Source organism: Camelus ferus, chromosome 14, assembly GCF_009834535.1.
Source record: "Camelus ferus isolate YT-003-E chromosome 14, BCGSAC_Cfer_1.0, whole genome shotgun sequence".
Lineage (NCBI taxonomy): Eukaryota > Metazoa > Chordata > Mammalia > Artiodactyla > Camelidae > Camelus > Camelus ferus.
In genome coordinates this window covers 35,126,573-35,148,791 of record NC_045709.1, presented here as the reverse complement: position 1 = coordinate 35,148,791, position 22,219 = coordinate 35,126,573, and the positions used below count along the sequence as shown (strand labels likewise).

Genomic DNA, 22,219 nt, shown 5'->3' with positions numbered 1-22,219 from the left:
AAAAGGAGAAAACATACTTACCACCCATAATTCTAGCCTTCAGAAAGAATCCCCTTCAAGCTTGGTCTGTTCCCATCTTTCAGATCTTTTAAACTGTATTTGTGTGCATTTGTGTAGGGTTTTTATGCAAACGGGACCATTCTTTATATAATCTGCTTTTTTGTCTGCTTTAATAGAGCGAATATTTTTCCACAGTTGCCTTAGCTTAAAGATAGTGATTGACAAGTCCAGAAAATAGAGACGGGGAATGAGGGCTGTCTCCATGGTGCAGCGCGCTTGGCATCCCCCACCTGCTGGGTGTCCTCTCTTGGGGCGGCAGCAGCTGTGACTCCCTGACCTAGATCTGGATCCGTAGACTCCTGAGAGACAGGTCGCCACTGGGCCTCCCTGCAATCGCTCGGTTAGTGGTATTTCCTCAATTCCACCGCTTAAACCCTTCCTCCTTCAGAGGATCATAGCTGAAGACTAGAGTAAACCTGAATATCAGTGCTTCAGGATTCAGGATGAAGCAGACACCGTTGTCGTTACATGCATCTGCTCACATGGCCTTAAAGCAGCCCAGAGCATGTCACATTGAGAAATTTGAAGCTAAAAGAAATTTTTTTCAATTACTATTCTTAATGTAATTTTTTTATTGGGGTATAGTTGATTTACAGTGTTGTGTTTCTGGTGTGCAGCACAGTGATTGAGTTATATATGTATATATTCTTTCTCATTATAGATTATTACAAGATACTGAATGTGGTAGTTCTCTGTACTATATACAGTAGGCCCTTGTTGTTTACCTATTTTATATATAGTAGTTTGTATCAGCTAATCCCAAACTCTTAATTTATCCCTCCCCGCTGCCTTTCCTCTTTGGTAACCATAAGTTTCTTTTCTATGTCTGTGAGTCTGTTTGGTAAATAAGTTTATTCCTTTCATTTTTAGATTCCACATATAAGTGATATCATGATATTTTTCTTTGTCTGACTTACTTCACTTAGTATGATAATCTCTACATCCATCCATGTTGTTACAAATGGCATTATTTCATTCTTTTTATGGCTGAGTAGTATTCCATTGTATGTATACACCACATCTTCATCCAGTCACCTGAACATTTAGGTTGTTTCCATGTTTTGGCTATTGCAAATAGTGTTGCTATGAACATTGGGGTGCATGTATCTTTTTGAATTAGAGTTTTCTCCAGCTGTATGCCCAGGAGTGGCATTGCTGGACATATGGTAGGTGTATTTTTCATTTTTAAAGGAATATCGATACTGTTTTCCATAGTGGCTGCACCAATTTACATTCCCACCAACAGTGTAGGAGGGTTCCCTTTTCCTTACACCCTCTCTAGCATTTATTGTTTGTGGACTTTTTAATGATGGCCATTCTGATTGGTATGAAGTGATATTGATATCTCACTGTAGTTTTGATTTGTATTTCTCTGATAATTAATGTTACTGAGTATCTTTTCATGTGCCTTTTGGCCACCTGTATGTCTTCTTTGGAGAAATGTCTATTTAGGTCTTCTGCCCATTTTTTGATTCGGTTGTTTGGTTTTTTCTTACTAGTTGTATGAGCTGTTTGTATAGTCTGGAAATTATTATTAATTTTAAAATTACCTAATACATAGGTTCTATATCATAGAGGTTATAACCTGAATTTGAAGGTGGCGTGGTTATCAGCTACAAGTAGGAAAACATCGTAGATTTGGGGCATGGGAAGAAATGTTACCTGCAAGGCTGTGTGTAGACCCTCAGCTCAACTGGTGATGGTGAAGTGGGTCATCACATAGATTTGTTTTAAACAGTAACTTGATCTTCCAAGAAATAGAGTGCCTTTTAAATATCCTTGAATTGTTTGTTGAGATTTTAATTTTCCCGTTGGAGAAGAATCTTAGTTTATACTTCTTCCTGCACCACCCACTTTGCAAAATGGTCAGAGGCATCCTTGGGACCCTAGATCAGCTCATCCCTCTTTCCAGTTACCTGGTAAGGAGAGGTAAAGGGTGAGGACTTGCATTCCCAGAAATTGTTGGGAACGTTTGTGGGCTGGGGAAAGTAGGGGAGTTAGGAAGTTCAGCAGGAGACTTGCCTTAAGGTCTGATCATAACATCAGTGACAGTTACGGTGGAAATGATACTGCTCACAAATCAGCCATAGCAACAATGCCGTATGTCGAACTTCCGCTGTGGGCCCGGGGCACACTTTTACCTGGGAGAGTTTCAACCTTCACAACAAACCTGCAAGGGTCGTGGTATGATCCTCATTTTACAGACAAGAAAACTGAAGCCCAGAAAGGTCAAGGCCACATCAGAATCGTGGCTGCAGAGAGGCTGGGTGGGATTTTAGCCCAGGTTCCTTCCTTCCAAAAGGACTGTGGTTGCCAAGGTCCCAGCAGATCTGAAACCCATACCCCCAAACCCCCGTTCACTTTTGTGAATTTTGCCCTTTAAAATGTGCCCTTTAAAAAGTGCCTTTTAGTTCCGTGACAAGCTCTCTTAACCTTTTTCTGCCAGCTGAGAGCAAGGAAAAATTGATAAATGGCAAATCCGGGGTGTGGTAGCTTTTTAAATGCAATTCCAGTGTTTTGGTAGGTGACCCTTTTCTACTTCAAAAATCTTCTCTTTCTAAGAGAAATTTTAAATATAGTTCTCAACTCCCAGAGAGGCCTTGTCCTTGAAAAACTAAACTTTGATGAGCAGGACTGGCCGTCTGTAATGATAGGTTTTCCTTGCTTGCAAATTGAGCACTGTTTTTAAGATGGTCTTTAAGATGGTCTTCCTGGGTTCAATCCCCAGTACCTCCAGTAAAAATAAATAAATAAACCTAATTACCCCCCCAAAAAAAAGATAGTCTTTGCTAAATTATCAAGGTTCGTGTTTGCTCTCCAAATTGTAAAGATTAGAGACACAATAGGTAGATATCTTCTAGCATTTTAGTTCTGATATCGATGATGTGTGAAAAAAATGTTGGAATGCTTTTTTTTTTTTCATGTGAAAAGAGGTTCACATAACTCAATGGAATAATTAAGTTACTCCCAGCTGTGCCAGGCTTGGGTTTTTTTTACCCCCAAGTAGGAGGATTTGGAGGATAGGGACATTATTTATAAGCAGAAAATTTAGAGAACAAAACAAGTAGACCAGCTCTCGCCCTCCATGTGCGAAGTGGAGGCAGCTGTGAAATTCACATTCTCCTCCCTGAGAAAGTGGAAGGAACAAACATTTTCCCAAGAGCCTACTCTATACCTGACGCTTTGCTGGGCACCAAAATGTATTCCTTTATTTAAATCTTTAAAAACACTTCCAAGCAAGTGATTGATCACAGTGCTTCTGAAGTGATCGAATAATAATTAAAGTTTCCCCCAAATAATTGCTACCTTTCAGGGCACTGTGAGGACAGACCAGGTAAAGTATACAAGGTACAGACATTACTCAGGAGGTAACTGTGGTTTCGGTTCTACCACACTAAAGCAAATGTCACAGTAAAGCGAGTCACGTGAATGTGTTTGGTTTCCCAGTGCATGTGAAAGTTGTGTTTATACTGTAGTCTGTTGAGGGTGCAATAGCATCGTGTCTTAAAAAAACAATATAATTTTTAAATATTGCTAAAACATGCTAATCGTCATCTGAGCCCTCAGCAAGTTTTCATCGTTTTGCTGGTGGAGGGTTTGAAATGTTTCAAGGATTACCAAGAGGTGACACAGAGACATGAAGCAAGCGAATGCTGTTGGAAAAATGGCACCAATAAACTTGCTCAGCGTAAGATTGCCACAAATGTTCAATTTGTAAAAATAAACAACACAGACAAACAAAAACAGTATCTGTAAAGCACAATACAGTGCAATGCAGTAGAGCAAGGCATCACTGTACCTAGTGCAACTTGCACCATTTCAGTAGACACTCAGTAAATGCTGGTTTTTCTTTGCTTCATCTAATAAACCTAAGAATCAAATAATATACTGTAAGGGACAGTGCTGTCTAAATGGTATTTATTATATTCTTCAAAGTACTGTTGTTAATTTTTCAATTGCATGGTAGCTCAAGAAAGAGGGAAAGGAAGTCTGTGGTGGAATCCTATGTCATTTGACGTGGCAGCAGTATCTGCTGTAAGGAAGTTCAGACCGAGGGTGGCATTTCCTGGGGTGACCCGGCCACTTCTGGGAAAGAGGATGGATCAGATTAGGGAAGAGAGAGCAGCAGCCCATCTGCACATACTGTGTTTATGTGTTGTCGAGAGAAACTTTTGGTTTTCCTGAGGACTCAGATTGGAGGCAGCAGATGGTTTACAGATCGGGAGTGAGGAGCCTGGAAAAGGACCAGGGCGACGACGTGGGGGAGAGAGGGGCTGAGGGCAGAGCAGCAGATGGATGACAGCACGGAGGACCTCTGGGGCTCAGCCGCGTGCCTCTTTGGGCCTTTTCAGATGGTTGCACAATAACAGTTGATTACAAATTAAGGATGAAATGTTTTGAGCAACATTTAAGATGGTCTATTATTACGGCTGATGGAGGGTCAAGTGAACTGCACAATTCAAATTATTTACCTGTGCCTGTTCATTCCCCACTCCAAAGGGACTTTCAGGGCATAGATGGAGAATATGCAGCCTTAGATAAAAGGACCGTGTGCTCTGGAGGCATCAGCCTGTGTTTGGGAGACCAAGATAAACGCAGGCAGTGGTTCAAGTCAGTGATACATATTTGTGCTTTTCCTTCCTTCCCCTCGTGATGTTCCAGGGAAGCAAAGATGTAAAGGTTATCTTTAATGTGTGAGTCACTCCAGTGAGGAGAATTCACTGATGGTTTTCTGAGTTCCAGTTCAGCAGATGAGCATTTGGGAGGTAAGGAATTTCAAGCTGATTTTGGTTTCAAGTCTGAGTCATAATTATTATCCTCAAACAAAATAGCTCTGAGAACTTTGTCTTTTAGCCCCTAATTATCACTAATAATCTTAGACAGCTTCAAATATTCAGCAAATTCAGGCCTATCCCTCCTACAGATGGTACAGCTAGACCTTTCCGGCTATAAAAGTATATGCAATCTTATGTAATGGGCCTGGGGGTCGTGGGGGAGTCTGTGGAAGGAGACAGTTTAGGGTGGATTATACAGTTCTGCTGACTATGATTGAATTCCTGTCTGTATCAGTGTTTGGCTGGGCTCTGTCCTCATTCAGTATTTGTGTCAGTCCGTATCTCGGGAAGCTGCCAGGCTGCCTGTACAACTGTGTGAATAGAAAAAGGTCCCCGTGTCCATCGAAAGATGACTGGATAAAGAAGCTGTGGTATATATATGCAATGGAATACTACTCAGCCATAAAAAAGAGTAAAATAATGCCATTTGCAGCAACATGATGGACCTGGAGATCGTCATACTAAGTAAAGTGAGCCAGAAAGAGAAAGAAAAATACCATATGATATCACTTTTATGTGGAATCTTAAAAAATGATGCAAGTGAACTATTTTGCAAAACAGAGACTCACAGACATAGAAAACAAACTTATGGTTACCAGAGGGGAAGGGGGGTGGGAAGGGATAAACTGGGAGGTCAGGATGTGCGGATACTAGCTACTATACATAAAATAAATAAGCAACAATGTTCTACTGTATAGCACAGGGAACTATATTCAGTATCTTGTAGTAACCTATAATGAAAAAGAATATGAAAAGGAATATATGTATGTATACATATGACTGAAACATTATGCAGTTGACACAACATTGTAAACCGACTAGACTTCAGAAGAAAGAAAGAAAGGAAGAAAGGAGGGAAGGGAAGTTCCCCTTGGATGGATGAGTTTTGGAAAGGTGAACTCCCCAGCCAGAGACAGGAGCCCCATGTGACTTGCTTGGAGCCCAGACAGTCCCTGCTCAGCTCCTTCCCACAGACTTGACTCTGCTCTGGGACCAAGGCAAGAGCATCAGTATCTTACCTGCTCCATCCCTGTGGTCCTACCCCTGGGACTGTGCTGTGCCCTGGGATGAGCTTGGTAGTCCAGGGGCCCAGGGGCCACCCCTGGGCCTTTGTATTTTGGTCTGGTTTGTGTCTTTTTTCCTTCCAGTCCCTTGGATTCCCTCGCAGAAGAGAGGGCTGCCCCCTTGGCTGGGACCAGCTGTCCCACACCCTCTTGGCCCCTTCTACCTGGCCTCTGGCTGTCATCCTGCTTCTGAAGCAGATGGGCTTTCTAAAAGAACAGCTGTAACAGCCTCAGTGAGCAGCAACACCTAACCATAACTCCTTGAAGTGAGTCCCTGCTGATGGTTAACTTTTAACGTAGGGGTTGTGAGCCCCTATTTATTCTTCATGAGAACCCGGCTAGGTGGATGCTTTTGTCACAGATGAGAACATGAAGGCACAGAGGGGTTGAGGAACTTTCCCAGGGTCACACAGTAGAGGCACAACACACCTGGCACTCCAACAGCCATAGTGGGCCCCGGCCCCGCCAAGCTTCTGATGCTGTACCCCCTCTCCATACAGGGCCCAGAGCCCCCTCCCCAGCACCCTGGAGCAGGCAGCCGACCCCAAGCAGCCCCTCGTTTGCGCAGTCATATTCCTCTCACTTTGGGAGCCTCCCAAGCCAGGTACACCTCATTTTTACTGCTTTTCCCACTAGAGCACCTCTGAGTGACAGGTTGCTTCATCACCAAAGCCATCTACTAACAGAGCTAAAATTCCATTCATAACAAGCTGATTCCAAAAAACCGCATTTCAAGCATGTTTATAATTTTACCCAATGACAATATTATTGGAAGATTTCCGTGAAATGGATCTTGTCCCCTCAAGTGGCATTTGGGTGGCCACTGATGTGATAGGCAGACATCAATTTAGGCCTGACATTTGAGCATGTGTGATGTGTAGGATCACTGTGAGGAGTCAACTCCTGCTTGGAAGCAACTGATGGAAAGCAAAGAGGTGTGTTCTTCTCATCCTGTTTTTGCTACTTGTTCTTGGTAGATGGTAAACCTGAGAAGGAAACCCTGTAAGGCTGATTCTAAGCAGACATCCGGTATTATGGCTTTTGCAGGAGAAGCTCTGGGGTAAGTGTAGGGCTTCCTCTGCAGGCAAAAGCCCCTGAGCTGTGCTGGGTTCGGGAAGTTCCTGTCTGCCCCCAGTTGCCCCTCGCTAGTCCCACCGTCACCTTGGAAAGGTGAGCTCTTATTTTGACCAGTGCTCAGCATCAAGGAAATCTTGTAGTGGACAGGAGAGATTTACAAATGAAACCCCATCTCAAGTGGTCTGCACTGTTGCTCAGAACTGGAGGCATCCAGTCGGTAAATATATTGGAAATGGAAATTTTGTTCTTGAGACAATTTCTTTTCCTTAGATTCTAAGGCCCCTTTCTGCTGTAAAGGTGATTGTTTAGTTTCTATCTACCTGTTTTCCAAAGGAAAAATGGAGTTGGAGTTTCTCAGTGGATCCCCTGTCTTTTGGGATAAGTGGCTATCTTGATCAGCTCCAGCTGCCATAACAAAATACCACCAACTGAGTGTCTTATACAACAGAAATGTGTCTTTTCACAGTTTCGGAGGTTAGGATGTCCAAGATCAAGATGCTGGCTGTTGTGGTTCCTGGAGTGATCTCTTGTCCTGGCCTGTAGACAGCCACATTCTCCCTGTGTCCTCACTTGGGAGGGGGAAAGGGAATGGGGAGAGAGAGCTCTCGGTTTCTCCTCTTATAAGGACACTAATTCTCTAGGATCACAGCTCCACCCTTCTGACTTCATTGGACCTTATTTACTTCCTTAACCCAAACTCAGCCATATGAGGGTTCAGGGCTTCAACATAGAGGAATTTTGAAGGGACACACAATTCTATCCGTATGCTGTCATCTCATGTAATCATGGAGAAGATGAGACCCAGGGCAAGAGACTGGGAGGTGGCCAGACCACCCTGTTTCCCCGGCATCTGCCAGTTGGAGGTGGCTGTTGCTTTACTGGGCTTCTTGCCACCTTCCCTGCCCAGTCTTGCTTTCTCCTAGGTGGTGAGGTGAGCTGGGGAGACCTGGACTGGTACACAGGCTGCTGTTGCTACCCAGTTCCTCTAGAGTTTCCTTCCCTGCCTCCAGTTCCAGGCAGTGGGTGATGAGGTTGCCATGGCTCATATGTGCAACTCACGGCTTTTGCTTGTGTGTGTTTCATTCATGCATCTATGTAATATATAAAATACATATGTCTTCAGATATGTTGCACCCTTTGGAGTTTAGTATTTAAACAAATAGTAAAATACTAGGAAGAGAAGACTATGATCCATTATGGAAAACCAAGAATAAGTTTACAGTCTACTTATTCCTCTACTTTTCCCCCATAAATTTATATATAAACTCGCAGTAGAGGATGTTTAAAAAAAAAATTCACAACTCAAGTATAACTTGGTAGGAGCAAATTATTTTGGTTTCTCAAACATCGTGTTATAATCCACCATTCTAGAAATTTTTTAAATTTCAGCTTAATTGAGGTATAAATATAAAATATAACATTGTAAGGTTTTAAAGTGTATATTGTGACGATTTGACATATGTGTATAGGAAAGGATTCTCCCCATTTAGTTAATTATCACATCCGTTGTCTCACATATTTATCTTTGTGTGTGGGTGAGAACATTTAAGTTCGACTCTCTTAGCAAATTGCAATTTTATACAATACAGTCTTATCAGCTATAGTCACCATGTTATCCATTAGGTCCTCAGACCTTCTTCATATTGTAACTAGAAGCTTGTACCCTTTCACCAACCTCTGCCTTTCCCCCCTCCCCCCTTGGCCCTTGGCAACCACCATTCTATTGTCTGTTTCTATGCGTTTAACTTTTTTTTTTTTTTAAGAGTCCATGTATAAGTGATACCATGCAGTATTTGGCTTTTCCTGCTTGGCTTATTTCACTTAGCATAATACCCTCTAGGGCAAAAATATTCTAGGATGTTTTTAATATAAATATAAGCCTCGTCTTTATTTTTGAAATCTGGATACCTGTATTCACTGAAAAAGACAGTCTTGTCTTGAAATAAGTTGGAAAAAGAGTTAAAAGTGTATTTCTGAATTACTTAGGACACCCGAGGTTATAAACAAAGGATAACTTCAATGGAAGATGGAAATTGATTTTCAGGCTACAAGAGCATCTCAGACACCAGGTTAGGAATGCATTTGAGGACTATGATGTTATCTGAACCTGGTCTGGGGGTCAGATGCACTTTGTTTCCCTCATGGCCCTGCTTTATTCACTCTATCTGGAGACCTGCATTCCTTGCTTCCCCAGGCCTCGTGGAAGGTGGAAGACGCCCATCCTGGGACGTGAGCCCAGAATCACAGCCCTTCCCCAAAGAGAGATGCAAGATCATTTTCTCAGTTGCAGTTCTGAATTCTTTTAAAAGCTCTGTGATTGGCCCAGGTGTGCTCAGGACTCCGTCTGTGTCCCCATCCTCTGAACAATCTGGACGCAAACCTCTTGCTGCCTGATTTTTGTTCGTCTGAATATAGTTTTTCTCAGCTCGCTGGTTGCCTGTATTCGTCCTAAGCCTTGTGAGGCTGAATTTTTAAGATCATCTTTAGAAGGTGACAATGAAATGGAAAGGAGAACAAGGGTTCTCTTCACCTTTCCCTTCTTCTATCTTGGCAGCTGATGGCACAACACCTAATGGGATACTAAGTCAGATGAGAATGAGCAGATTCAACTTGCTTTCTTGGTGTCCATGTGACACTTTAAACCATTAGATAAAGCATAGGATTTATCTGTATTGAATTGTAAACAAAACTATCTTTAAGCAGTCATTTATTTGGAACTTCTCCAACAGTGACCTTTGGAAAAATGAAGGCGCTGTTCTTGTCCTTTTATTTCTTTCTTTCTTGCAAATTTATAACATTGATTTTCTTTGCTTTATTCCTTTTTTTGTATTCTATATATTTTATTTTTGTTCTAAATGCATTATTAACTTTAATTCTTATAAGCTGAGAAAGTAGGCTAGTTGGTATTTTATACTCATGCCTAACACCGTTCAAAAATATATACATATTTAAATTTAACTGTAGGTGATTTACAATATTGTTTTAGTTTCAGGTGTACAGCTTCAGATTCTTTTCCATTATAAGTAATTACAAGATATTGAATATAGTTCCCTATGCTATATAATAAATCCTTGTTGTTTATCTATTTTAGACGTAATTTGTATCAGCTAATCCCAAACTCCTAATTTATCCTTACCCCTCTCTTTTCCCTTTTGGTAACCATAAGTTTATTTTCTCTGTAAATCTGTTTCTGTTTTGTCAGTAAGTTGATTTGTATTATTATTTTAGATTCCACATATAAGTGATTTCATATGGTATTTGTCTTTCTCTGATTTACTTCACTTGGTATGATAATCTCTAGGTCCATCCATGTTGCTGCAAATGGCAATATTTCATTTTTTATGAGTAATATTCCATTGTATGTATATACCACATCTTTATCCAGTCATCTGTTGATGGACATTAAGGTTGCATCCATGTCTTGCCTATTGTGAATAGTGCTGCTGTGAACATTGAATGCATGTGTCTTTTTGAATTAGAATTTTTGTCTTTTCTGGGTATATTATACCCAGGAGTGGGTTTGCTGGATCACCTGGTAACTGTATTTTTATTTTTTTAAGGAACTTCCATACTGTTTTACATAGCAGTTGCACCAATTTACATTCCCACCAATAGTGTAGGAGGATTCCCTCTTCTCCACACCCTCTCCAGCATTTACTATTTGTAGACTTTTGGTGATGGCCATTTTGACTGGTATGAGGTGATACTTCATTGTAGTTTTGATTTGCATTTCTCTAATAATTAGCAATGTGGAGCATTTTTTCACGTGCCTGTTGTCCATCTGTGTATCTTCATCAGAAAAATATTTGTCTGCTGCCCATTCTTTGACTGGGTTGTTTGTTTTGTTGTTGAATTGTACAAGCTGTATATTTTGGAAATTAAACCCTTGTCAGTTGCATTGTTTGCAAATACATTCTTCCATTCCATAGGTTGTCTTTTTGTTCTGTTTATGGTTTCCTTTGCTGTGCAAAAGCTTATATGTTTGATTAGGTCCCATTTGTTTATTTTTGCTTTTCTTTTGCCTTAGGAAACTGATCTCAGAAGATATTGCTACAATTTATGTCCAGGAGTATTTTGCTTATGTTCTCTTCTAGCAGTATTATGGTGTCATATCTTATATTTAAGTCTTTAAGCCATTTTGAGTATATTTTTTATGGTGTGAGGGAGTGTTCTAACTTCATTGATTTACATGGGACTGTCCAGCATTCCCAACACCACTTGCCAAAGAGAATGTCTTTTCTTCACTGTATATTCTTGCCTCCTTTGTCAAAGATTAATTGTCTGTAGGTATGTGGGTTTATTTCTGGGCTGTCTGTTCTGTCCCATTGATCTATATGTCTTTTTTCGTGCCAGTACCATGTTGTTTTGATTACTGTAGCATTGGAGTATTATCTAAAGTCTGGGAGGGTTATGCCTCCAGCTTTATTCTTTTTCCTCAGAATTCCTTTGGCAATTCTGGGTCTCGTGTGGTTCCATATGAATTTTAGCTCTGTGAAAAATGTCCTGAGTAATCTGATAGGGATCACATGAAATCTGTAGATTACTTTGGTAGTATGGCCATTGTCAAAGCCACCAACTCTGCAGGTTGATAGGAGTTGCTGGAACTAAGTCTGGTTTCGACAGGAGCTAAAGCTGTTTGTAGTGGTCAGTGCTAACTCGCCATCTCTTCCACGTCCTCTGCACCAGGCCTGGGAGTCTAAATGCAAAATGGTTGTTGACGTTTTTCCCCTGAGGGACACCTCCAACTTGGGAAAATGCAAGTCTACCTCTCCCCTAACCCCAAGCCTCTCAATGTCTGACTCACAGATTGCAGTCCTTTGAGTTACATAAGAGGAGTGTGGCCATAACCTCTCGCTGGCTCCTTTTACATCATGAAAGCTATGACATGGGAGTGTGCCTGTGGCTGTTGGTCTGATGCAGACAAACTGTCCAGTCCTGCTGGTCTGGAGAGCCAGGAGAGCCAAGCCACCACCGCTGAGCTCCGGGAATAGAGACCCCCTTCTCTTTTGGTCATTTTGCATCTGTCGGCTTGCTGCCCCTATGCCTTGAAATCGAGGATCCCATTTCTTTCTGTAGAGTCATCAAGAAACACAGCCTTCTCAGCCCTCCATCAGTGAGTTAACTTACTAAAGGTCTTGAGTCCAGGAAACTAAAGCAAACCCGAGTTACATGTCCAAGTGTTCACCTAAGTGTGAGTTAGCCCCACAGTTCGGAATGGTTGGGTCTGGAAAGAGATTCAAAGACTTGAAAGCAGCTCTGGGGCAAGAACACAGGTCACCACCTGATGGATCCAGGGTTTTGGTGGCATCCTGCTCTTCAGGTGACGGGTAGGATATGAGGTGGGTGGCTAAGGCAGCAATACTCGAAGACAGCTCTGGGGGAAAGTGGCAGAAGAGCCAAGGTGACTTGAGGTGGAGATAGGAAAACTGTGAAAACTAACCTTGACTAATAAATGGCCGACCCTTCTAAGAAATCAGTTAAGGAACGCCTCCTTGCCTCAAATGACCTTCGGATTTTAACTTCTCAGGTATTGAAACCATAGCTTATTGGAGCATTGCTGTTTGGAAATCTTACAGAATAGAAGAATGCCTGACGCCATCATCCCCCGGAGGGAACTGGATTCCTCCATGTACTCAGCCAAGGCTTCGGAGTCAGGCAGATGTGAACTTACGTCTCCAATCTGCCCATTAAGAGCTGTGCCACCCGGGGCAGACTACTCTTCCAGCCCCTTGGTTTCTTCTCTCGTGCTTCCTAGTTGGCTTTCTGTGAGGGTGAAATCAGACAGTGTTTGCACAGTGCCTGGCATAGGGTGTAGTGTCCGTCAGCAACACCTGAAATGTACCTGATGAAAAATAACTGCCAATGTTCAGAATCCTCGGTGGCGTGTGGTGACACCCAGGTCCCATGCCAGCCCGCCTCTGGCTGAGCTCACATGCCCCCGGATCGCTGTGGTGTGAGCTGCTGTCTGTCTTACCTTGCAGCAGCCGGGGGGCTGCGCCGTCTCCCCTCTCGGCTATCAGTGCTCCTGGGATGAATGTGGTTCTCTCGGAATGCCACAGGGTCCAAGACTGGGGTGCGGCTCAGGTGCCCCTTACCGGGCACAGAGGGAAAACTCTTGAGGAGCATGGAAAAAGTACAGGCTGTTGCCTGAGATTTATCCGAGGATCGCAGCTTGGTAGAATTTATAGTGCTGTGGAATTGGCAAATTTTAAATTTCGTTTGTCGTAGTAGCCATTGTACACAGAGACAGCCAAACCCAACCCAGTGAAAACACAAACACACGTACACACCACACACTCCACCCACATTAATGCCAGCAACACACAGAACTGCATTTTGGAAGTGGGTGTGTCTATCAGTTGTGATCATTTGTGGTCAAGGAAAGCATTTGTTGCTTACAATCAGTAAGATGAGCAATATATTAACCACCTTTGAGGGGGTGTGGGTTTTTTTTGGTTGGGGGTTGGGAGCAATTGCCATACACATATTTCATAAAAGATTTTAGATTTGTCCTTGCAGTTTTCATTAAGTAGTATAAGCAGGTGTGCCCAGGTGGTGGAATCAGAAAGGTGGCTAGATTTTATTTAAAATGTGGTTCACATCCTCTCTAGCATGAGAAATTCTTTGATTCATAATGAGCTTTTTAATTTTTTTCTTGTGGAGTTTCTTGCTGGCTTTGTAGATGTGGTTATTAAGATAGTCTTTTCCCATCAGAGACTACCATTATTATATCATTAACAAATATGTTGAATTTATGCCTGTGAAATATTTTCCAGCCTCTTCCTTAGACATGAAAATATTACAGACTTGTTTTGATCTACATGTTTATCTGTTCATTCTGGATTGTTCTGTCTTAAAGGGAGATTCTTGAAGACCATCTTTGATGGTTTCACTAATTGCCACTTCTTTAGTTTTTTTTTTTTTACTTTTAAAGGAGACTAGAAAGACAGGTCTTCATACAAAAAAAAAAGTCTAGTTTATTTTGCTGCTATATACAGAACAAAAAACTTAGATTCTTACTACTTGTGGTTAACTTTATCCAGTCTCTAGGGGGAACAAAATGTCTCTCCTATTCTAGAATAACTCAGAGAATATTTGTAAAAATCCCATATTTTTGTCTTCCTGTTGAATGTCAACAATGTGATTTTTTTTTTTTTAGCCTTTAAGGAAGTTAACTGCAGAGCAGTTAAATACACAAGAACCAGAACAGAATGTAGTCATCTTTGTATTTAGTAGACATTCTGAGCGGCATCACAGCTGAACTGTGTCTGAAGAATTGCTTGTAAGTCAGTCGTGTTACTTGGTTCAAACATTGAAGGTACTAGGACGATTTGCTCTTGTGGTCTGTGATTTAAGGGTTAACATGATCCCTCACTTTATTCCACTTATAAATTTGAATTTTTATATAGTCCTGGTTTCGAAGATGTTTTCTCCATTCCAGGTGGCTCTTGGTTTTCTTTGTTCTAATCTGTGGCTTGGAAAAAAAATAAGAGCTCAAATCTCTCAGAGACTTTACTGCCCGATGTTTCATGAAGGAGATCCCGTTTTCATGAGGAAATCTTGCCCCATCTAATCCAGCTTGTGTGTTTTGGCAATAGAGACAAGGAAAGTACAGTTCTTACTGCTCCTTATATAAGATTGATTTTGTAATGCGTGGCCTGGGTATTCAGCATTTTCACGTTTAATTTATAACTGTCTGCAAACTGTTACTGAGCTGAAATTCATGATTCAGTCATTGAGTATGAATAGTTGGATGGCATAATGATTTGACACGTTCTGAAAAGAGTCTACTTTGGGATATGTTGCCTTCCAGAGCTATTTTTCTATTGTCTTTAAAAGAAAAAAAGTATGACGCCCTCACTGGCCTGTTTTCTGTGGTCAAAGTATGTTGACCAAACCTGGTGTGTTTTTTGAGCATCTTCCAAATCCTGTGCCTTCACAACCATTGTTTTCTCAAATTCCTTTCCTTTTTCCCTTTGGGCCAGTAAGACCCCTGGAGGCATCAGGTCCTGATGAGCTGGACCCCATTTTGGGGGTCAGTGGGGTGTTACGCTCCTGCCTTTCACCGTCCAGCGAAGCCTCTCCAACCACTTGGCCTCAGTGACTCTTGGCTGCCTTCCTAACAACCACGGAGAGCATCGCAGGGTTCTGTTTGTTGAGACATTAACAAGGGAATTGAAATTTCTTAGCCAAACTGGATAGAGTGAGTGAAGTTGATGTTGTGAAAGCAATTCAGGACACTGTCATGAACTGTCGGGAAATAATGAACGTTTCCCAGCCTGACTGGCAAATAACTTCTAAGGAACATCCGTGGAAATAAAAAAAAAGAATAATAATCACTGGCTACCCAGTGACAGTTATTATTACAGAGTAATGAACAGCAGTCTCCTGAAACTTCATTATGCTTTTGTATGTGATGACTGTTATAGCCAGTCCTGCGTGTTTTCTGTTTGTACTAGAGACCCTTCGAGTGCATGATTTTTTATTATTGTACTTCAGTAGAAGTTCAGTCAGTACTGGGGAGTGGTCCTTCCCCTTGTTATCCGCGTTTCAGACCTCTTAACCAGGATTCGAGTCTCCATGCTCATTCTTCGCCCAGCCTGGGAGGGATCCTGGCAGAAACGCACAGAGGCAGCGAGAAAAGCTGCCTACATCCAGGACAGAATAAGCATTCTGGTGAACGTCCAGAAGATACCTTTCGAGCCAGCCGTGTGTGAGGCTGGTGTGGCAGAGAGCTCTTCAAAACTCTTGCATGTTGATGTTGCAGAAACCTGACTGGAGGAGGAAGAATTCAGGGCTTAGGTGTTACATTTTAGGAACATAGAGTTAGAATTCATCTATTCTTATGATTAACCTATCAAGTTATAACGATGACTTTTAAAAAACATTATTATCATAAAAAACTCATATAGAAACATGCCCAAATCACAAGGTGAACAACTCAGGTGTCCTTTATCCAGATCGAGTAATAGAAGACATTCAACCCCACAAATTCTCTCCTGGTCATAACTACTGCCCTGATCTTTAATACCATAGTCTTGTATGACACATGGGTTCATGATCAGTGGAATCAACTAACATCATCCCTTGCTATCTGCAGGGGATTGGTTCCAGGACCACCCCCCTCCCCTGCAAAACTAAAATCCACAATGGCTAAGTCCCTTCTATAAAGTGACAGAGTACATTCGGTCCTCGATATCTGCAGTTGGTGGAATCTGCAGACGTGAAACCCGTAGATGCAGAGGGCCAACAGCATCGATTCTTTCGCGTGAATTCTTTGACTGGGTGTTATGTTTGAGAGATTCATCCATGGTGTTAGGTCTGGCCACAATATATTCATTCTTATTGCTGGAATGAACACCAGAATTTATTCATTCTACTAATGAAGGATTGTTTCTCATTTGGGGTTGTTACATGTCTTTTGGCGAATACATACATGTACACTGATTTCTGTGCATGTTGATGAACTTCCTGGGTGTGTGCATACATTCAGCCTAGAAACCGTGCAGCGGTTTCCCAAAGGAGTGGACCCCTTTCCTCTCCCAGCAATTCTAATTGCCTCACGTCCTCACCAAAATTTAGTATCATCTGTCTTTCTCATCATATCTTTGAAAAGGTTTGCTAATTCTGGTAAAATACATGTAACATAAAATTTGCCGCTTGCACCGTTTTGAAATTCAGTGGTAAGTACATTCACATTATTGTGCAGCCGATTCCTAGAACGTTTTCATCCTGTAAAACTGAAGTATATTTGTGAGCACCCAGAGCACGTGACGTAAGGTAAAATGCTTTGTGCAGAGTAAATCATACTAGAAGCTTAGTGACTTATTTCAGATGGTACCTAAAATGACTGACAAATTGCAGTATGTTTTTCTTTAAGCTGGGAAACATCGAAGGGATTTATTCTTTCCATAAACGCAATTCATTTGCTAGCCTCCTTCCTTTTCCCTTTGGGCCAAAATTGGCTCCAATTTATGGGGAATCCAAACTGTATGCCTCCCGCCTTTACTTCACTCCTTTTATAACTAATCCTCTTAATCTTTAGGTTTTTTTCAGATGTCTTTTTACTATCATGTGTTTTCAATTCTGTGACTTCTTAGAGAATTTAAATAGACTTGACTAACCTTTGGCGGAAATTTTTTTCAAAAAGTGGCCGACTTCAGGTGTCTTTTAAACTGTGGTGGTAACATTGTTTTACTGGGGACGGGGGATGTATGTGTGGAAGTCAGTATGGAAAGATCTTGAGTCTTGGATGCAGGGGGAGGAATCAACACAGTGTTCAACCTGGACAGACAACCTCTAGACAGACAGTAGGAAACCAGCTGTCTCCTACAAGATAAATATTTATTCAAGATACAGATCACTAAGCCATCTGTAAACTTTGTTGTGCAAATAATTTGTGGGCACGCACACCCAAGCAGGTAGTCAGATCACCATTAATCAATAGATCCATTTCATTCCTTTCAAGTTGCTTGTACCATGTTGTTTTCAGTGATTTTTCTATTTCCCCACCAGATCAGGGTCTTCGTATCTGATGATACCTGAGCTTATCTAGATATAGAATATGCTGCCTCATATTATATAACTGTAAGCTTTCTTTTAAAAAAATAAACCAGCCATAGGCCCACCCAGGAGCAAGAAGAGAACTAGTATCTGACTTGGGGAGAAGAAAGCCCCCACAGGCAGGAAGGGCAACATTCTTCCTGAAGCCAGCATCTTCTCTCTTCCCCCATTTATGTTTAAACCCTGTTGGAGGTGGCAGCTCACTTCTTTCCAAGACAAACTGTTAAGCTGTTGAATATTTTTATTTTAGAGTGTTCATTCTCTCTAAACCAAAAATCTACATCCACAGTATTTGTCACTGGAATGGTCCCGGGTTTGCTCTCCTCGGGCCATTCTTAGGAAGCGGAGAACTAGATGTTCATTTTGCTAATGTTGAACTTTCTTTACCAGCCCTGCTCCCTGCTGAATCTCTTACCTCTCCCCTTGAACCCCTCCCACTTCAGCAGGAGCCTCTCTGCAGAAAGACAGTAGCAGATGTATTTTTCATGGATGGTCACATTCCCAGTAATATGGGTAAAGTCCTCCTACCACTTCTCTTTGTTCTAATGTAAAATTTGTTTTGTTATGGTCCCCAGGGATCTTAGTTGGGGCCGCTCTAAACAGATGCCATAGACTGAGTAGATTATAAACAACAGAAATTTATTTCTCATAGTTCCTGGAGGCTGGGAAGTCCAAGATCAAGGTGCTGGCAGATTTGGTGTCTGGTGTCAACCCAGTCTTGGTTCATAGACAGCTGTCTTCTCCTGTTGTCCTCACACAGAAGGGACAAGAGAGCTCTTGGGGATCTCACTTAAAAGAGCACTAATCACATTCATAGGGGCTCCACCTCCTAATACCATCACAATGTTGACTAGGTTTTAACGTATGACGTTTGGGAAGACACAAACATTCAGTCTTCTGTGCCAGCGGGTCTGAGTTTGTGCATTTGATGTTGCAGTGGGAGAAATTATTTCTTTCCTGTATTTCTACAGCCATCTTCCCGTGAGTACTGAAACAGTACTTCTAGAAATAGATACTGATTTTTTTTTTTTACAATATCTTTAGATCCAACTTTACACTCAACTTATTACCGATTTGATTAATAATACCACCAACCATTGTTCCTGGGCCTCTCATGTAGTGTTCCTGGTATTTGGGTAACTATATGATCCTAAAATGAAGGCTCCTGCGTGCTTCATTGGGTGGCTGGTTAAATTCAGGTGAGACTGGTCATTTTCGTATTAAACAGCCTCATCAGTGCTCTCCCAGCCTCTTCAGTCGTGAGCAATTGGAGACTTCTGGGTGGCGCTTGACAGGCTGAGATTCGGGGAAAGGCTTGTCCAGCCTTATCTCACTAATCCATCTGGTACCCATGAACGCAAAATCAGGTTCCTTAATTCAAAATTACATGTGTGTGTCAACAGGCATTGGTAAGTCGGAGAGGCACCTTCTTAAACACCTACTCATAAGATGTCTCCGGAGTATTTCTCTATTTGTAGCTTTTCCAGTTTGGTTTTGATAGAGCTGTCCTACAGAAAGAATTTGTAGCTGAGTACAACACAGCATGTTGATTAGAGGTGTGTAGTAATGTTTAAGAAGAAAGGAAGGAAAAACTGGAACCACCGAGTCTGAACTCAGCTGCACTTTGTTCCTCATACCCTGAAACCAGCACAAGCACCTCCACAGAGAAAACAAAGCTTTTTTCATCACTGCTCTTCGTAGGTTTGCCAGACAGGCTTGGAGGCACATTGAGCTAAAACGGAGGTATTTACGATATAATAAATGCCTTTGAAATTTTTCCAGTGGGCGATCCGTCAATAGATGACTGCTTCAAAAAAAAAAAAAAATGAATGAAAACCAAACATAAAAACACAAATGGCTCCCTCAACTTGGTGACGAATAAACATGTGTGTCGCCGGCCTCTAGTGTTTTAATTATGCTTTAGACTTTTGTCTCATGCAATTAATAAACCAACCTGGCTTGTATTATCCTTCAGGAAGGAAAGATCCGTTTTCACAGGCTCAGACTTGGAGATGTAGTCTTCCTGCTTTTCTTTCTTTAAATTGTGGTTAAAAACACATAGAAAATTTCCCATCTTAGCCATTTTTAAGTGTACCCCTCGGTAGTGTTAAGTATATTCACATTGTTCCAAAACACATCTCAAGAATTTTGTCATCCTGCAAATCAGAAATTCTGTCCCCTTCCCCAGCCCCTGCTAACCATCACTCTGCTGTGTTTCTGTGAATCCGTTCTCTGCTTTCTTTTACAAATATATTCATTTCTGAGTCTTCTCTCCTGTTTCGGTGCAATTTGGGCTAATCATGCCTTTAAGGAAGAGAGAACAATCTGTAACTTTTCACAGACATTTCGTAAAATAGAGTGCCAGCAGCATATACCTACGAGGATATGGGGCTCTAATTAGCAGTTTTTTTGGCATCACTGTTTAAAACACGTTAAAGTCATCTTGCACGATTAACTAAGAAATTAGTTGGTGAAAGGCCGATCCAAGCTTTAAAAACTAGACCTTTTTCCTGCCTCTCTCAGCCAGAACTAAGTCTATCCAGTTTCTAGGCAAATCTGTGAACTCTATTTCTTCTTTCTATCAGGGTGTATTTAATTTTCGACAGATGACAGACTCTGTTTCAAGAACAAGCTTATTGCCCTCTGATATTTTAGTTTAATTTGGCTTTATTTTTTTTTTAACTTTATTTTCCTTTTTGTGGGTTGAGGGTAGGTAATTAGGTTTATTTATTTACTTTTTTAGTGGAGGTGCTGGGGATTGAACCCAGGACCTCCTGCATGCTAGGCATGGACTCTACCACTGAGCTATACCCTCCCCCTAATTTGGCCTTAGCACTAAGGTCATTGTTTATAAATTTGGGCAGAATTCATTTACTGAGTCCATACCATTGATAGAATGCTGTCACCCTGAAGAACTCAAACTCTTTACTGAGGGGAACACACTGAGTTTTCAGTTCCTTGCATCCCTTGCTGTTCATCACCACTGCAGATGAATGTTTCAAATGCTGTTAAACCATGGAGAACTGTTTTACTATTGTTATTTTAGTTTAGTTGATTTACAATGTTGTGTTAGTTTCAGGTGTACAGCAAAGTGATTCAGTTTTTTATATACATGTGTATTCTTTTTCAGATTCTTTTCCATCATAGAGGACTGTTTTTAATGATAGTTCTTATTGCTTGCTTCTGTTTTTTTCAGAAACATCTGTATGTTTTGAAACGTGGCTTTTCTCTCAGTGGTGATGTTTGGATGCCGTAGACTGCCCATGTTGCTAAATTGTAATTGGGCAGGATTTTATGTCAGACATAATCTGCACCCATGCTTTTTCTTATATAGCTCACTTTTTTTTTTTTTTTTTTTTTGTCTTTTATTTTCCCATCGCTAACTGGGCAGTGGTGAGGCTACAGGAGAGTGAAGGGTCACTAAGATGCTGATTGCTCTGCTTTCAAATAAGGTTTCATAACAGGGGCTTGAACTGAGCCAAAACCTGAAAGCCAGTATGAATTAACAACAGAATGTGCTCCATCCAAGGGATCTTTCCCTGGACTGAATTTTGAAATAATCACACACAAGAGCAGACTAGTGAACCAGTTCAGGAGAAAACTGAAGTTCTGGATGCCTCAAAAGCACTGCATCAGGACTAGTCGGCTCCCTCATGTACTTTCTCGGGAGCATTAAGAAGAACACAAACCCTCCTTTTCTTTCACGTATTTAGAATATTCACAAAAGCTGTCTGAGGTGTAAGGCGGAGACGCCCCACAGCCAGTTACTGTTTGTGACGTGAGGGTTTCCCTCTACCAGTGCGGTCTGCCTGTAGGTGTTCCTGTCCCTGTGTGACTGTCCCATAGCTAGATTGTTGCATCATGCCCAGTTTGACATATGATTCCTGATCAGTAGAAGATCGTCTTTTGTTTTCTCATATTCCTTTTAACATTTGCCCTGATGTTGGCCTTTCATGAGTGTTTTACATGCGTGGCTTTTGGAAGATGTTGACTCTTTGAGAAACAATTTCTTGAAATAAAAATAGATTCTCATTTTGGCTTTAGGATCTAGACCCCAGTTTAGAGTTGTTTTTGTTAAGTCTTGTGCTATTATAGTCTCTTCATGAGAATTACAGTTTTAAAGTGATTTCATTTGTTCACCCATCAGCAAATCTTTGAGTGCCTTCTGTGGGTCATCCTGTTCCAGTGGACAAAACAAAAGATTCATGTCTTATGGAACAACCTAAATGTCCATCAACAGGTGACTAGATAAAGAAGCTGTGGTATACTTATACAATAGAATACTGCTCAGCCATAAAAAAGAATAAAATAATGTCATTTGCAGCTACATGGATGGACTTGGAGATCATCATTCTGAGTGAAGTAAGACAGAAGGAAAGAGAAATAGCACATGATACCACTTACGTGAAATCTTAAAAAAAAAAAAAAAAGACACAAATGAACTTATTTACAAAACAGAAACAGACTCAAAGTTGTAGAAAATAAACTTATGGTTACCAGCAGGGAGAGGGGTGGGAAGGGATAAAATGGGAGTTTGAGATTTGCAATATACTAACTACTATATATATATAAAATAGATAAACAACAAGGTCCTAACTGTATAGCACAGGGAACTATATT

At 41.3% G+C, this 22,219-nt stretch overlaps 1 protein-coding gene and 1 long non-coding RNA gene across 6 annotated transcripts in view; both read left to right on the top strand.

Moving 5' to 3' along the window:
• Positions 1-22,219, top strand: part of FARP1 (FERM, ARH/RhoGEF and pleckstrin domain protein 1) — a 277,212-nt gene that overhangs the window by 144,190 nt on the left and 110,803 nt on the right. The window lies entirely within an intron of this gene.
• Positions 12,347-19,466, top strand: LOC116668653. The gene is made up of 3 exons (XR_004325885.1): positions 12,347-12,356; positions 18,276-18,281; positions 18,597-19,466. It is a non-coding gene; the product is annotated as an uncharacterized LOC116668653 (long non-coding RNA).